The 17,758-nt window shown below is 43.7% G+C and overlaps 1 protein-coding gene across 2 annotated transcripts in view; it reads right to left on the reverse strand.

The window, feature by feature from the left end:
* The window catches only part of fndc3ba (fibronectin type III domain containing 3Ba), a 103,868-nt gene that overhangs the window by 85,985 nt on the left and 125 nt on the right, over nucleotides 1-17,758 (reverse strand). The window contains exon 1 of one of the 2 annotated variants that reach the window (XM_023271912.3): nucleotides 17,328-17,729. The exons of the other annotated variant lie outside the window; for it this stretch is intronic. The gene's annotated coding sequence lies outside the window, so the exon portion shown is untranslated. Of the gene's footprint in view, nucleotides 1-17,327; nucleotides 17,730-17,758 lie in introns of those variants that run through there. 2 annotated transcript variants of the gene reach the window in all.

Here is a 17,758-nt window from a genome sequence, read left to right on the forward strand (position 1 = left end):
TATCGGCTTAAAATAGCCTGGGCACACCTGATTTGTAATGTGCATGTAAATGCCATACAAAAGGGAGAGAGATAACAGAGAGAAAGAGAGGTATCCTCTTCCTCCTACTGGGTGTGTTAAGCAGAGAGGAATGCTCTCAGATGTCAGTACTCTGAACTGACTGAATGACCATTCACTGCAGCACACACACACACACACACACACACACACACACACACACACACACACACACACACACACCACATGCACCCAAACACCAAGCATGACTGGGATTGATCCAAGTCCTTTTAAACCCATCTTATCAGCTGACAACTTCAATCCGTGCTGGCATTTAATACACACACAGATGCGTTGAAATGTGTGTATGGGGAGAAAGAAGGTTGGGAGGTGGGGGTCGCTTCTAAATATGGTGGGAAACTGCCACCAACACCACTCCCATTCAACCCCAGCTCCTTTTACAAAAGGTATTCAGTCTAGGAGAGACCTGCGCTCTCTCTCCCTCACCCTCTTTCTAACACACACACACACACACACACACACATTGTGTTAGTACCTTTTTACCAGGAGAGAGGTGGAGTGAAGAGGGGGGGAGATACATAAGAAGGAGGGTGGGGGAGGGAAGAGAGAAAGAAGGGTGGAGAGGAAGGCAAAGAGGAATGCCGTGCTTGTGCTTACTCTGAGGGAAGCACACGCACACACATACGCACACACACACACACACTACCTCACACACGCACACACACACACACACACACACACACACACACACACACACACACACACACACACACACACACACACACACACACACACACACACACACACACACACACACACACTACCTCACACACACACTTGGGAAGGACAGAGAAGGGATTTATAAAAGATGGAACCTCTCTTGGTTCCCACATTGGCCGGCAGCTTATACACACACATATGGTAACATATGCAGACAGTGTGTGTGTGTGTGTGTGTGTATGTGTGTGTGCGCGTGGGTGGGTGTGTGTGCGTGCGTCAAAGAAACACACAGCAGCAAAGTGTCTAAAACAAAATTCTGAGTTTCAGCTTGGTTCTCCTGCATACATTTGGCTACATATGTGTTTGCATACATTTGTGCAGTTCCCTTCATGTGCACACGCCTATATGTGTGTGTGTGTGTGTGTGTGTGTGTGTGTGTGTGCGTGTGCATGCGTATAGCTGAAGTCCTCTTGCCCTGTAATTGCGGTAATGATATGTCATCCACGAAAGAAGAACTCGGAACGGGTGGAGTGGAATGCAATGCACACATACAAGCGCACACACGTGTTCCACTTGCAAACCATGTATGAACAAGCTGCTCTCCAAACTCCCAAAACTCAAGCCTTGAGGGCATCTTTGTCTCCCCCAAACAGATGAGATCCAGCACCTCGAGAAACCACATCTGATGGCGAAGGAAAGCCTCAACCAAGCAGCTGCCACTTACAGCCTTCATTTCACTTTTAACAAGTCTCCTTTAAAACCTTTTAATCAGGCCGTTTAACTCAATGCCTCAACAGACTCTGGAGGCTGCTGAAGCTGTGGTGTCTTCAGAAATAATCAATCATACCAACTGTATTGCTCAAGGTAGGGTTAAAACAAAGAAAATCTCCTCAAGGTATCATTTCTTACATTTCCATAACATGTTATTATGAGAGTTAATTGCGCATTTAGCTGGCACTCTTGTCAAGGCAACTCTACAAATGAACTAGCAGTTAAACTTTCATCGTCTCGCTCAAGGACGCCTCCACAAGAAGCGAGGAGGACATGTGATTGTCTGGTTGCAGGGATATCTGTTGCATCATCAGGCAGACGTGCCAGAACTGGGAGCTACAGAAAACATATCGATGCAAAAACGAAACAATACAGAACATAGAAATTCAATTAGCTGTGCTTCATTTTTCATCCATTTCCTGAACAGATGAGTATTTAGCCTGTTTTACAGAATGCAAATAAGCCTCCAAGGTTACACTGGGGTCGTTGCCTGCATCTCGCACATGAATCAAGGCAGATAAGAAGTCAGTTGGTTCTATGAAAGACAGAAACACTACTGGCATAAGACATCACTGTCTTTTTCCAAATTCTAATCCTTAAATGAAACTAATCTGTCTTCTTTCATTTTCTCTCTGTCCCCTTGTCTCCGCTTTTTTTTCTGTTCTGATTCCTCTAAATGCCAGGCATTCTGCAGATGGTTGAGTGCAGCCGTATTGCAGACAAGTCAGGACTCGGTGTGGTAAACGACAGCCTCAGCACTCCTCTCTCTACCCCCCCTCCATCCTTTGCCTTCTGCACAAGCACACGCACACGCACAAAGAAAATGAGCACCCTGGGCAAAGCCTTTCTCCCCTGTCATCCTCCCATCCATCCATCTACCCACCCAGCCAATCCTCTCATCAGGCCTGGTTTCCAGGAACTGAGGCAAGAAACAGATGACCCAGTGACTTCGAGTCATCCTCCTCCTCCCTTTCTGCCCCTCTTTTAAAGTAAGCCTTTGTTAAAATGTAACTGTGATGTCGCCTTTTGTCCAACGCAATTACCAATTTCAGATACCTTGAAATTAATCACAAGAGAGAAAGGCTCTTCTCTAAGCCCCTCTTTCCTTTAAGTGAAAACACAACAAAATGATTTTGCACACACTGAAAAACAAAACCCCAACAGCTGTGATCTGCATGTTTCCACACAGAAAAAAACCAAAACTCTATGGAGCTTTTTGAGGGTTCCTAATAAGTAGCTCAGCCAAAGAGTCTGACTCTTTTGCCATCCACTTCCTGGAAAGACCCCGCCTTCCTTACATTCCACTGCCCTGTCAAAACACAGCTCCCCTCTCCCACTGGCTGATGGTAAGCCGTCAGCTTCCCCCTTATAGGCTGTCTGTCGAGGCACTGGGCGGGAGGAAGTAAGAAGCCGATCTCAAAGAAGCAGCCCATTCCCAGGGAGAGACTACAGTTACATAACTGCAAAGGCACACACACACAAACGCACAGTGTCAAGACAACACCCTCGACGCACTGTGGAACACAAAAACAGGGTCAGGGAGAAAGAAAGGTGAGGAGACAGTAGAGGGAGTGCAGCAAGAAAGAAAAGGAGAATGAAGGATTGAGAAGTTGAGAATGGAGGGAGAAAGAGAGGGAAGGAGGGAGGGAGGAGTAGGTGAGGCATCAGTTTTCCTTGGGAACAAAACGAAGAGGAAGCGGCTATTTTACACTCAGGTCAGGAGCTGTGGGAGAGGCCTTCCAGGCTGTGTGTGTGTGTGCAGAAGTGAGATGGAAAGGTTAATTGGTGTACGGTGGAAGATCACCTGCATCAAGCGGAAGAGCAGTGGACCGAATAGGAGAACTTGTGCCAAGAATAAACTACACACACACACACACGCACGCACGACACACACACACACACACACACACACACACACACACACACACACACACGAGCGGTGCAGCGCTGTAGTTTTGTGGAAAAACAAAGCAATTTGGCGTTATTAAATCAATATTATCTGTTGCCCGTCTGCTCGGGGTGGAATTGACAGCAATCTGTTAACTGGAGAGGAGGCTTGGAAAGGAGGATGAGAAGAAGAGGAGGAGGAGGTGGGAGGAAAGAGGAGAAGTAAGGGAGCAAAATGGAGGGGGGCCGGAGGTTGAGTGTGTGTGCCGAGAGAGAAATGTGTGGAATCCTAATTGTGTTATTGCTGCAGAACAAACATTAGTCCTGCCTGTCATTCCACAGACAGCAGGCAGTGAGTGTGTGTCTGAGTGTGTGTCGATATATGTGTGTGTGTGTGTGAGACCGAAAAAGGGGGGAGAAAATTGAATGAGTCCGGCAAATTAAGAGTCAAGCCAAGAGTTTGAGACATGCTCTCCACTATTTTCCCCGGCTATTCGTGAGGGCAGAGCGTTTACAATCAGCTCTGTGTTGCACTGGGAGTTGTGCCGCTGTAGCTTCGCTTTAGCACAGCTAGCTCCAGCAGATGTGTGCATCTGCCAGCGAGCCCTCCCTCCCTCCCTCCCTCCTACTGCAGCTGTGAGTTGGCCGTGTGTGTGTGATTTTGTGTGCGTGTGTGGTTGGGCAGGGGGCCAGTAGGCAGTAAACCCACAGTCGAGGCCCTGACAGTCCGATGCTTGCCACGTAGCCACGCAGCAGCGACGTAACTCAAGAGGAGAGGCGAAGAAATCTATATGCAAATAGTCCCCCCAGTGTATGAGAAGAAGAAGAAAAAAACAGGCAGGGAAAACTAATCAAGCAAAATAATGCGGGTCATTGTGTGGGAGTTGGAATATAAACAGAGGCAAATAGTCAAACACATGGAGACAAAGTGACTTTGTGATACCGTTTATCCCAGTCAAAGACACTGATGTTTCCACCAATTACATCAGCCGGCAGCGCCACACTCTTTTCCCCCAGCTGAGACCTCCTTTGACTTACAGATGTTCGAGGACTGGTTTCACAAACTGATGGCCACACACATGCAAGAAAACAGTTTACAAAAAGACACAAACACAAATCCACCCTGATCGTCGTCATCATAGTAATAAGGGTGGGATAAAACTGGCAATCTGTCATTGTTTTCTTAATATCCATCATCCTCCTGACTGGCAACATCTTTATCAATCTGCCAGCAGGCCTCAAGAACATGCCGCATTTTGTTGATGTTTGTGTGTTTTTAATGCAGAGGAAGTGGCTGTTCTCCCACAAGCTCATGAACGTGACTCACTCTTCTTCATGGCAGCGCTTCCAGATTTTTCTTCTCCTTATGTCCTTTTCCCCTCCTCCTCCTTCCCCTTGTCTCTTTTTCCCCCGTCTCTCTCTTTCTCATCCCTCTTCTTCCTCCTTCTGCCCCCAACCCTAGTTACAACTTTTCTCCATCAGATCCAAAGAGGTTGAGTGGCTGAGCAGCTGAGCCGGAGGAGAGCTCACAGCAAAACCCTTCCTAACGCCTGGGATCTCCAAGGCTCAGTCTGGCCACCCACGGGAAGGCTCGTCCCACAGGCCAGGAGGCTAAAAGCTGAGGTGGGATGACTGGGGTGGTTGGGTTGTATGACAGGCTGCATTACAGGAAGTCTGTGTGCCGGCTACACATGGCTAACCTGCTAATAATGGTACCCGAGTTGGCTAGAGTGGGCCACTTTGAAGTCTATCTACTCCTAACATCCAAGGATTGTTCGAGACTTTAGCCTCAAGGGCAATTTTACTGATCTTTACCCCTATTGATCACATCCTAAACATGTGAATGCCTTTAGGTGTGTTGTTCAACTGAGAAAAACCTAAGGTTATACTGAGCAACAGAGACAGACTTATGTAAAATCTATTAATACCAAAGACAGAAAGCCAGACAAAAAGCAGAATAATAGAGATGATGGAAAGCTAGACATTTACAGAGTTATGGATTGTTTCATATATATGAAAACTAATGTGTCAGTTACACAAGTGCATGTTTTTTTCAAAGTCACATCCACCTCTTGTCACCATGGAGATAGGAGGAAGGAGTGAACTCAACGCAAACGTTCCCTCTTTGTCCGTCTTTTCTTTCACGCACACATACACCGGTGTAAAATCTTCCTTACACATGCGTCAGGCGTTCATTTGCATCGGAGACATGACAATATATGTGTGACATTATGCCGCACCAGGTCTGCATTAGCTCCACATTCATCTCTCCTCTACATGCTCTAAGCCACCTCCTCCTCTCATCCTCTCCCATTTATTGCTGTGTAATGCAGTTGGTTCCATGAAATACAGCCCCTTAGCGTAAATATGATGCTTTTGCCCACAGAGCTGGATCCTTTTCAAGTGGCGGCTCAGATAAGGCAGGCGTGTGTGTCGTGTATGACTTTGGTGGTTGCATGCCTCTCACAAGAAAGGACCAGTGGCCAATGAAACCATTATTTACACTTTGATTTCTATGCGCCAGCGCTCTCGCTGCACTCCCTCCTCTTCCTCTACTTCCTCATCTCCTCTACTCCTCCCACGCCCCACTTCCAGCTTCAACCTGTCTCCCCTGCCCTCCCATCCTCACCCCTCACACTATTGGCCCTACTTCCCCAAACAGCCCCTTTAGTCTTCAAAAGACAGCCGCCCATTCACAGAAGAGTTTTTTTGGGGGGTGGGATTGGGGGGCAGTGGAGGCTCGGGGAAGGGTGAGGGCGGGAGGAGAGGAGGAGGAGGGAGGGTGTACGGCTCTCATTCCCGCTAAATTGTCCCACATGGCTGAGCGTGCTTAGTTTAAACAAACACAGCCACTTCCTCCTCGCTGCGCACATCGACACACAGACGGGCACACACATGAACACACACTAACCGGGCGCGGAGGGACGCTTGAACTGCAATACACAAAAACAAGCACGGGCACACACACACATATATAAACACACATACACATCATACATTGTATAGCCTGGCAGGCAGCGGACAATGCCTTCAGTCTTGCAATGCAGCCAGTAAACTTACAGCTGAGCCCCAAGACTCCACAGCAAAACACCCACAGGACTGAAGATTACTCGCTGTACAGGAACAATTCCACATGCATATTCCATATACTTAGAGTATAATTTGACTTGTGGTCATACCAAGTTTAAAATGTTAAAATTTGGGAGGCTTTAACTGTACAATCCACAAGCAAACATAGAAAGTAATCGCTCCCTGGAGACAAACACTAAAACCCAAACTACCACAGAATGAGGCTGAGGCTCATGTACTGGACACACTAGACAGAACGTATTTGTGTGCATAAGGTTGTGTGTTTGTGTCCAGAAAGACAGTCAGAGAGAGGTGGGAATATGGAGGATGTGGCCATAACCTTAGTTTTAATATATTGCAGTAAAGTCACTTGTTTGTTGAGTTAGCACCATGACCTGACAGTGAAACCTGCACAGGAAAAATAGCTTTATACGTTTTTTAAAATCCATTCACGCATGCCGTACAGTTATTGCAGTGTGCATATTTAGTGAGGAAAAATGATCTGTCTGAAAATGCTTTTACATCAAGTGAAAATAGTATCAAAATTTTCTGAAATGTGGACCGAAGAAGCTGTGAGTTAATACAAATCTGAACCAAATTTCCACAAGTTCTTAATGTTTGATTTATGTACCGAGAACAGCCAAAAATAACAATTAAGTTCCAGAACTCATCTGTTGGGAGCAGCAATTATTAGTCAATTAAATGACAAGTATGCTGGTAATCAATTAGTCAAAGTAAATTTTCATGCGCAATTGCTGAAAAAATGTTAGGTTTTTTTCTTTCCTTGCTAATTTTCTTGCTCAAAAGTGCATTTCATAGTTGATGGTGTTGGATTTGCAAATTAAGCAATAACAAAAATGCTTGTGGTGACAGAATATCCTCCTGCAGTGTTCCAGTTATCATTGGCACCATATTGTAATTCTGATTATTATAATTGTTTTAATTAGACAATTAGTAACTGTATTTATGCCTTCATTCATTTTACAGTTACATTACAAGCATTTAGGTGACACTTCCATCCAGAGAAAGGCTGCAGTGGAGCTAAATATCCAATAAAATAGGTCACAAATCAGTTTACATCATGCATTTGGAGGCAGAAGTACATAACTGGCAAGTGTGTATCGAGATATTTCTATAAAGAGATGTTAAAAGTCTGTTTTTGTTGTTTTACCTCTGCTGTGAAAATGGCTATAAGGAACCAACTTCCCCATCTCAGAAAGCACTTCCATTACCACGTATTTCAATGCAATGACCTACAATCATTGTAATCAGCTCTACATTACAAGCGGCTAGTAAAGAGGAGTAAAGGAGGACAACCGCCGAGTCCAGACAATAAGCCCACATCCACTGCCAGTGGACCTGCTGCCGTCCAGGCCTGCACACACAGCATGTCTCTGCCACTAATGCTGAGCTCCATCAGGGCTGCATGCCATGAGTCTTAATTAAGACGGCTATGCCAAGTCAAGAAGTGAATTGTAAACACCCCCCCTCTTCTCTCCTCTTCTACCTTCCCTCTCACAGACACACACGGATGCACAAACTCCCATTTGCGGATGGACGAGCACGTAGAGGCAGACGAACCACCAAGAGACATTCAGATCATCAGTTTTATGGGCCATGAAAATGCTTGCTCGGTGGGTGGCTGCGTATGTATGTGTGTGTGTGTGTGTGTGTGTGGGGCGCTGAGAGAGAAAGACTATTTAGTCACACCTACATGAGAAACCTGTCTCCTCTCTCACAGACAAGACAACAACGGAGTCTGAGAAGAGATGTGTAGCCAGACATGCACAGTCGCCTCACACACACATGCACGCAGCCTTTAAATGTACAACAGAGCATGCAAATCATGAATGAATCATCTTTACATGCTTAACTCGTAGTTGTGTTCACGCAAAAGAGAGAGAGAGTGTGTCTCGAGTGCTTAATCCATTAGAAGTAAACTGAATTGGGCCGAAAAAATGAGAGAAGACACTTCTGGGAATAGCAAGCCAGCGGAAAGTGTACATACAATCACTTGCTTCCTAACATCAAACACACACACACACACAGACACACACACGCACACAGACACACACTTATAACACCCCTCCCCACAGCATGGGGTCACAAGGTCACATTCCTCCTCCTCAATCAGCCTCAGGATTTCACACACTAGTTCAGCAGTGTGTGTGTGTATGAGTGTGGGTTTGTGTGTTCCTGCCAGCCTGTATGTGTGGATGTGAGTTTGAGATAGTTTAGTGATTTGTGGGGGGTCCGGCTTGAGGGCAAGGAGGGGAGAAGTAAAGGAAAATAGGGGACTGAGGCCGTGTCTACACCGAGGTTTGATTAAAAAAAAAAAAAAAAAAAAAGACTAAAAATGCATCTGTAAAAAAACAAAAAAATTTGAGTGGAAACTTTTTTCAAAATTAAGAGTTGATTTTGAGGCAAGGACATTTGAAATATAATTTATGACGGTTTAAAAGGCTGTATTTATGACCCTCAACAACATACTAGAAGCTCGTCTTAGTAGCTGTATTTGCTCAAATCCCAGATTCAGCTACGATCCGACTCTGAAATCATATTCAAAATGACCCAAAACCGCTTCATTAAAAGTCCTTCAGTTTGTTCATCTGCATTCATTATAACTGTACAAATGCCCTGCGAGTGGCAAAAATAATAATAATAGGAAATGATGGGTATGTGGAGCTGGGACAGGTGGGGGAAGACACGATAAGAGAGGCGGTAGGAGGGGTTGAAGTGTGTCTGCAGGCCCTGGAGGGGTGACAGAAGGGAAGGAGGAGGAGGATGGGTGGTTTTAACAAGGGAAAGCAATAAAAAATGTGAGTTCGCATTAAAAAGCACCTACTTCCTCCATTAGCAGAGCCCTCAACTGTGGCCCTGCGGAACATGTGACAGCACAGATACACTACAAGCACCCAAACACAGATGCTCACTTATGTAGCTCCAACTATATAATAATCAGAAATATTTACAGATTCAGCTCCTGCACTCCAGCACACACACAAGACACACACAACAGCCCACAGCACACTCTTGAGATACACTCTCAAAATGCTCACAGTCAGGCATAAAAACAGCCATTAACGGCTGGCGGAACTTTCCATGGGCCTGCCAACTAGCAACACCAACACGCCTGGCATGCTAATACAGGCACGTAAACTTAACTCTGTGTGTGTGTGTGTTTCATGCATGTGTGTTAACGCGGTGCTGTGTGTGTACAGGTGAACAGCTCAGTCTCTTCGGCCAGCTGACCACGCACACACACAGCAGTCAGCAGCTCCCCAACAAGCCATTTCTATGGATGATACCCCTGAGGAGCAGCACAATGGCACAGTCAGGGCAAACGGCCCAACGCTCCACACCTCATCTAGCTTTTCCTCCGTTCTGGCATCCGTAAAACTTCACCAACTAATAAGAAGTTAATGAGAAACTTGACAGGCTAATTTCTGGATTCCAAACATTTTATCTCTTTTGTCAGAATCGTTTTATTTCATCACCTCCGATGTCAGTCGGCCCGCTCCTTTCTGTTGCTTGCTGCTGTCAAAACCCTGCAAGTGGCACCAAGTGATGAGCAGTGACTCAAATTTCCAGATAGAGAAGTGAAAGTTTTTTCTGGTGAAGTCACGCCAGGCATCATGTACCAGAAATGCTGCGTACTGAAGTGCATGAAAGCCACTCAAATACTGCTGGCATGTGCACAAACATCTACTGTATCCCTTCATAGACTGTAAGGTTCAGTGTTTATATAGAAATATGGACACCACTGATGATTATATCAACCTACCAATTATTCTCTTCATTCAACAATTAGTTTGCTAAGTTGATACTGTCTAGTCAAACATTTCCAAATTGCAGCTTTTGCCTTACCAGCAGTCTAAAACCCAATATTAAGTACGACAAAGAACAGCACAAAAATGACCAGATTTGAGAAGGCAGAACTAGCTAATCTTCTTTACTTTTCCATCAGTCACTTAATTATTCTTGGTTTCAGCCCTAAGTTTTACGTATCTGTCATAAATGTCAATTGTTGAGCTATTTATTTTCTGAATTTCCACTGTGTGTATAAAAAGTACCACTTCACTTTGCCTTAAAGAAGAAAACCCACAAATAGTCATGCACGATTTAACTCTGAAGTATAATGCAAATGCCTCATAAGGCCAATTAAAAGATTAATCATCATAATAAACTCCAAATTAGTGTTGACATCTTTAAATTTTCCGACAAAACAACACACTGGAAAACTTCATCTTAGGTTCTGGAAATTTCCGGACGATGTTTTTTCATATTTCAATTTGCTTTGTCCATCTCAAAATTACTTTATTATTCAAAAACAGTGTTCAATCACTGGTGAAAGTAATTATTAGTTGCAGCTCTGTTCCAAATTACTACTTAATCTGCTACTTGCTATGAACTTGGTCACTTGAAATTGAAACATTCTCTCTACACTCATACTATTTTGCTTGCAAAATAGCATCAAAAAGAACTGCAGTGACTTTCAGTGACAATCCTTGGGAAATTTAAGATTTAATTCCAAAGATAATAAAGCCAAATGCATGATGCTTTTCCAGATCTCTTAGTTTAGACTGAAACTTATACAATCAGAGACCAATTTTACTGAGTGTGTTTGATATTATACACGACGCTTTGTGAGAGAGGAGAAGAGGAAAAGGCACTGGGAAAAAAAGGAGATGGGAGGAGGGAGATGAAGGGGGGTGAGGAGAAGTTGAAAGGCTTCTTTTATCTTCTTCTAAATCAACTGTCAACAATGCAGGAAATTATCAAGGGAGACAAAAAAACAGGGGAGATGGGGCTCTGGAGACCAAGACGGGCAGAGAAGGAGGGAGGAAGGCAAGGAGGCAGAAAGAAAGAAAGAGAGGAGGAGGGTAAACATTACAGCTCTGTGCCAAGCAAACATGAGATGCTGGGATACTTCAACAAAAAGCCACCGTTCATATAGTAGACAGAGAAAAAAAAAGAGACCAAGAAACAGAGGGAGGGAGAGAGAGAGAGGATGCAAGAGAGAGACAACCAGCAGAGACAGAGAGGGAAACGCTGGGAAATGGAAAGTGAAAGCATCAAGCAGCAGATAACCAGCTGCTGTCATTAAATAGGACAAAGTGGGTTATTTTCTGGGGTTTTCTTCTCTGCTTTACACCTGCATGCAGCACTGACTTGGTGTGTGTTTGCATGGTGTAATGCAGGGCATGATATGTCACTTTCTGAGTGGCCTCACTGCATTTTAGGTGCTACAGAAAATCAGTTGTGTTTACTGTATGTAAAAAGAGCATGTAGTTTGAATGTTACATCATGGGCGATCTTAATTTGCCATATGATCTACCTTTCATGGACCTGCGCTATTAAATAAATAAATGCCAAACTTTCCTCCTCCAGAAGAACTAAGCAAAATTGGCCGTGACACAATTGGGATTAAACTTATTGGACGCATGATGGAGGTGTCGCGTATATGGTGGTGACTGCACCAACATCCTAAAAAAATACACTGTTTCTGACAATTTCTTCTTATCAGAGACTGCGCAGATCCTGAATGCATAGATAGTTACTGTTTGCACTAATTGCATAAGCTAATTACACAAGCTCTACCTCCAGCGCCGCGTCTGCATTCTGTTTAATCTCTTAATTGATTCATTACGCGGCGGTTGCCTGAGCAAAAAGTCAGCGAGGATGGAAGTTTTCTCAGCGTTTTTTCTGTTTAATAATGTTGCTTGGAAGTTTAAACTTACAGCAAAGTGCATTTTACGTTGTCATTTTTCGCTAGGAATAACTCTGTTGCCATATGTGGGGGATAGTTGAGGTTGCACATTTGGAAGTAGTAATTTAGCAAGGTCTGGCAGAAAGTTGTCAGAATTTATACAAAAACACTGCAACTTAAGAGGAGGCAGTTCTCATGTTCCTCTTCTGGGTGTTTTAATGTCAGAAACTACCACAACTGTGCATCTTTGCTGGAAAACACCGTCAGGAATCATGTTAATGTCTCTCTGATAGAAGCTTTAGCAGTCAATGCTGATTATCCAGCCAGTCCTGAAGGGTAGAAACTCAACAAGCATCAAAGCAGCAGAGACACAAACCACCACTTCTAGCCAGAATTCTCAGAATAACATCTGAGCGAAACAGGATGCAGAGATTTGTGAGTTGGGCCTCTAGCCTTGAGTTGAAGTGACAGGCTTTGTATCCAGGCAGCCATATGCACAACTAATCAAAAGCGTTCTAATACATCTGTGGGGAGAATTCAGATCATGGATTATGCACAAAAAGATGCTGATATAAATCTTTTGGCCAGATCAATTAACCCCTGGATTTAAGTTGGTGTACCCTCTGGAGATGCACAGCAATACATCAGGCAGTTTCCAAGGCAAATATTCAAGTCTCCTTCACCGCAAAGTGAACCTATGTGCATCATAAGGACAAGAAGCCAGAGACAGCAGGAAGAGAATCTGCAGAAATCCAGCTCCTGCACTCCAGGTGTCGACCTTATGACCTCACAGTGGAGGAATGCCCGATCAACCAATAAGAAAGCCGCCTTATCACAGGCAAGGAAGCAGGAAGACTCATGTTCACTTGACCAAAATGCACCTCTGCTACAGTAACAGTGAAGGCAGCAATCTTTCTGGGAAGCACACCTGTTGCATTTGGAGAAGCAGATGGTGCAACTGACAGCAGACTTAATACAAAGTGCAGAAACTGTACAGAGCAAAACCCCAACAGTTCCTGGGAGGAAATGTTCCAAATATGGGCAGCAGATCAGAGCCAACTGGAGAACTTTAAATGCCCATAATCAGTATGCGCAAATGGCAATTTATGACTGAGCATAATCAGACCTGCCAAGAACTGACTGTGATAAATGGTGAATAAATAAATCTTCACAGGCTGAACATATTTCATCCTCAAATCCTCTAATGTCTCCCGGTGTTGTGCACCTGTTTCATTAAGAAAAGATACAACCGACCAGCATATTTAAGATTGTTTACCTAATTAAGTACTTGTTAGAGCCTTAAAATGTCTGAAAACAGCAAAAAGTACAGCAAAAGTGACATCAAAATACAAAAATATCCAAATTATTATTGCGAAAACAAACTAAATGAGCCAGAAGCAGCATTTTAAAAGCTGGAACCTGTTAAGTTGTTGGGAATATTGTTACAGCAAATGATTAATCAGCAAAGCCAAATTGTTTGATTCATTTTTTTGTTGAATTATCTTATCTGCTGTAATACAGACATAAAATTAGTTTTTTCTTAAATTCTATCCTGAAAGCCAGTTTTGCCTATTAAAAAAATGGCCAATTAACATCAAAACACCAGAACCGTGCAGCAGAAAAAGCTCTAATTCCTTGAAAACCAGTGCAGCAGGAAGTAAACTGTGAAGCGATTTATCATGATTTTCTTCGTGTTCGCCCTCTTTCACATGCTCACACACACTTTCCAGGGCAGCATTGTTTTGTATGTGTAACTCTATACAGCCGCATCAGCTTCTGTTTCTGATACACAAGCACTGCTGAGTAACATTACCCATCGGATAACATGTTCTAGGTTACCGGTCAGACACACAAGCATGCACATACAAACACAAACATCATCCTGCCCGTTCCCTGACCCCATTCTGACCAGGCATACCAGAAGGTTTTACTGGGCCAGAAGCAAACCACAAGCTGCTGCAGGTAGACAGTAGAGAATCCAGATTAAGTCTGACAAAGACAGACATCACAAGTTCTTATGAAACATGCGAGTAACTTCCTCATTGTGCTTAGAATAACCAGTCTCTGAATACTAGAGGCAAACTTCTCAGCCTTGCCACTAAAATGCATCTGACCCATCAACTTTAAGTTTCTGCATGTCAGTCTTTCTAATTTCTTTTCACCTGCTGGACGAGCAGATGGGAACAAATCAGGACAACTTCGTCTGTCAAAGAAAAGAGCAGTAAATTGACTCAGGACGTATTTTGACTTCTTCGCACTCGTTATTTCTGTCCTCCATTCAGGCACTTAAGTGGAATAAAACAAACTGACACACGGATTTAATGGGATCAAACAAAGCGGCTGCAAAAGTTACAGTCGCTCCATATGTAGGCAGCGAGGCACCGTCACATTGACTGACACAAGTGTGTGGGTTGTACCTGTGCGACAAAGCTGAAATGGTAACAGAACACGGGTCGTTAACTTATATAAAGCATTATTCAACCCCTTTGCCTATTCATGTGAGAGACATAGAAAGGCCAAGACAACAATGGCTACCCTCCTTCAACCTGACTACAGCCTGAGCACTGTGGTTCTCTTTGCTCGGTTATATAATTTTAGCATGTTTGATTAAAAACACATAGACACAGAAAAAAGAAAAAGAAAAGGAGGGGGGGATTTTATAAGTGGCAAACTAAAACTGGGAGGAAAAGAGCCACTTGCTTGCAATTGCATCAGTTTCACTGCAAATCCCTGCTTACATTATATGCTGTCGTTTATCCACCACCATGACATTCTTAGCTCCACGTACAGTCTGTTAAAAACACATTTAGACTCCAAAAGAAATGGCTGCCATCTAAAAAAGCCAAAAAGAAACAGCCCGTGCCTCTTCTTCTTTTTTTTATTACTGAATCTGCTCTAAATACAAGATCAACACAAGTGGGGCTTTCATAACTTTTCAAATGCCAGCCAATGAGCTTTGTTTACATTCTTATTGTGTAGAAATGTTAAAGCAAAAGAGGCTTAGCTTTCAGAGAGCAGCGTAGGGTGATATAAACCTCATTCAGGAAGATAAGGGCGTAGTAGTTTTTTATTTTGGTGATCAGCTAGAACTTCAGGTGCCTAGACTGAGGCTGGGGGAAATGTCTAACGGTGAGTTTCCTTCGAGATATAAATGCTGTAAAGTCAAGATTTACCTCAAAATTCTCCAGGTAGAAGATTAAAAACATTTGATGGAGTATTATTACAAACAACACCATCAAATGCATGACTTTGAAACAAGGAGGATGGCATGAATTTGTAAAAAAAAAAAAAAGAAACAAAAAAACACAACAAACAGCAGTATAAAGCCTGGATCAGATGCAAAATGTATAAGATTAGATACTGAGACTGGGCTTATGATAGTTGAGTCTCACTGTGCATGAATGAACCAAATAGTACAGATTGACCAATGAGTAATCAATAAAAAAAAAAATCCTAAAAGTTTCAATCAATCTGCTTGAATGAAATACTATCGAGTTACAGCATTTGTTTCATTATTGCAGCCTTTGCAATTTGCTAATTGCATGGTTTCATATGCGGATTTCAATTTGAAATCGATGAATTCACCACTGAACTGCAAAAATCACAAGTCATTTCAGCATTTAAAACCTAATTCAAGCTGCAGGCCTTGATAAACAAACCTCAGCTGAAACCTAAGAAGCTAAAAGACACATCCTGGGGCTATAAAACAAGGCCGTTCCAGATCTGAAATCCTATCTTACCTGTTAAGTAACTGAGTTAGGGGTCACAATCAGAAGATGTAAAATTTCAAAACGGAAAACAAACCACCTCAGAAATGCGATTTCATCCTAAAATGAATAAATAACATCACTCGGATGGTTTTGAAGCGATCTGCCTCCTAGTGTCCATCCCTCTGCTTAATGTCCACCTCCAAAACCTTTTGATGCTGAGACTTTTTGATGCTCCTCACTTGTGGAAGCAAAATAAATTGCTCATTCACGCACCACAGGGAGAATTCCTTTTTGCACTCTAAACCTAAACACACCTTTTCAGCTGGAAGCCTGCCCCCCTATTCATTCCCCCAACACCCAACCCCCCAAAAATATCAGTTTTTCACAGAAAAAAAGGAAGAAACTGCATGGCCACATCAGCCTTTTCACCAAAGGAATGTCATCTGACGTCATGTATTTGGGATCAGATTTCTCCTTCTCATTTACTCTCCCATGAATAAAAGTAAATGTATACATGTGTATGTGATAGGTTATTTTTTTCTCCCTCTTTCTCCTTTAGCCTATATTCTCCAACGTGCCCACTGGATCCAGAGCGCACAGCATGCATGAATAGAAGGGAAAGATATATGCGACTCCAAGATCACAGCGTTAATTACAACCCCCCTGCACCGCTAATGATGACAGCATGACAATTAACCGCGCTGTCCTGTTGTTAAGTAGAGAGAAAAGGCAGAAGAGCGGCCGGAGCATCTTTAAATTTGTGTCTCCAGTGATGCGTAAAAGGCGCCTTTAAAATGTCGTCTTTTGGAGTCGGTGCGTAAAATTCTGACAATCAATGGATTTCGAGTAGGAGACCAATGTTTGATTTCCACGTCTGCATCAAGGACGCTGAGAGAAAGACTTGTCTTCTCTGCACAAACAGACACGTAGTCGTTTCTGAGGGTGAGAGAGAGAGAGAGAGAGAGAGAGAGAGAGAGAGAGAGAGAGAGAGAGAGAGAGAGAGAGAGAGAGAGAGAGAGAGAGAGAGAGAGAGGCAGCAGACAGACTGGCTGGAAGGAATGCTAGGATATGCTGGAGTTGGGATTTTTTCCTCCTCCAAAGCCCTTTTTTTGCTAACTGCATTCTGCAACCGCACACAAACTCCACGCAAAAAGTCGCCACCAAACAGCCCCCTTCAGCGTCCCTCAACTGTTAACCAACGCAATATAAACCCCCATAGTGTGAATTCAATGATTTCGCAACCCCCCTCTGTCAAATCTGACTGCCTCAGCATCTTCCATTCCAAGTTATTTTCCAGCTATAAAAGTGCTCATTTCCTGATTTTACGCAGCAGCAACGCAGTCGAACGTTTCCACAAATGCGAGTCGCAACCCCACAGCTTTGATTCGTTACAAATATGCCAAAGAGGAGAGAGAAAGGTTTTTCTCCTGTTGCGCACTCACTCCATCTGAAGTCCTCGGAGACAAAAACACATTCTTTCGTGAAAGCTGAGAAATCGGGACCACAAAGAAGCAGGATCCGAACCCCCGACGCATTCACTCGACTAGTGTGAAGAAGTAGCACGGGTAATCCCCCCGCTGCTTTTCTTTTCTTTTCTTTTTTTCTTTTCCTTGTTGTTTCCCCCGATAAACGGGAAAATATGCCCAAAAAGTTTCGATTCAACCCCTCCTCTGTAGCAGCACTGAAGCAGTTTTCCTTTTTCCTTTGCGTTGGCCAAGTGGCCCAGACTGCCGGCGTCAGCGCTCAGCTCTCCAAACTCTCTCTCACACACACACAGACACGCACTTCTAAAAACTTTTTCAACATCGACTCCGCTGGTCTCGATTCCCCCTTTCTTTCCCGGGTGACACGTACTGAGAAAGAAGTGTAAAAG

The sequence above is a fragment of the Amphiprion ocellaris genome, chromosome 20 (genome assembly GCF_022539595.1).
Source record: "Amphiprion ocellaris isolate individual 3 ecotype Okinawa chromosome 20, ASM2253959v1, whole genome shotgun sequence".
NCBI classification, from domain to species: domain Eukaryota; kingdom Metazoa; phylum Chordata; class Actinopteri; family Pomacentridae; genus Amphiprion; species Amphiprion ocellaris.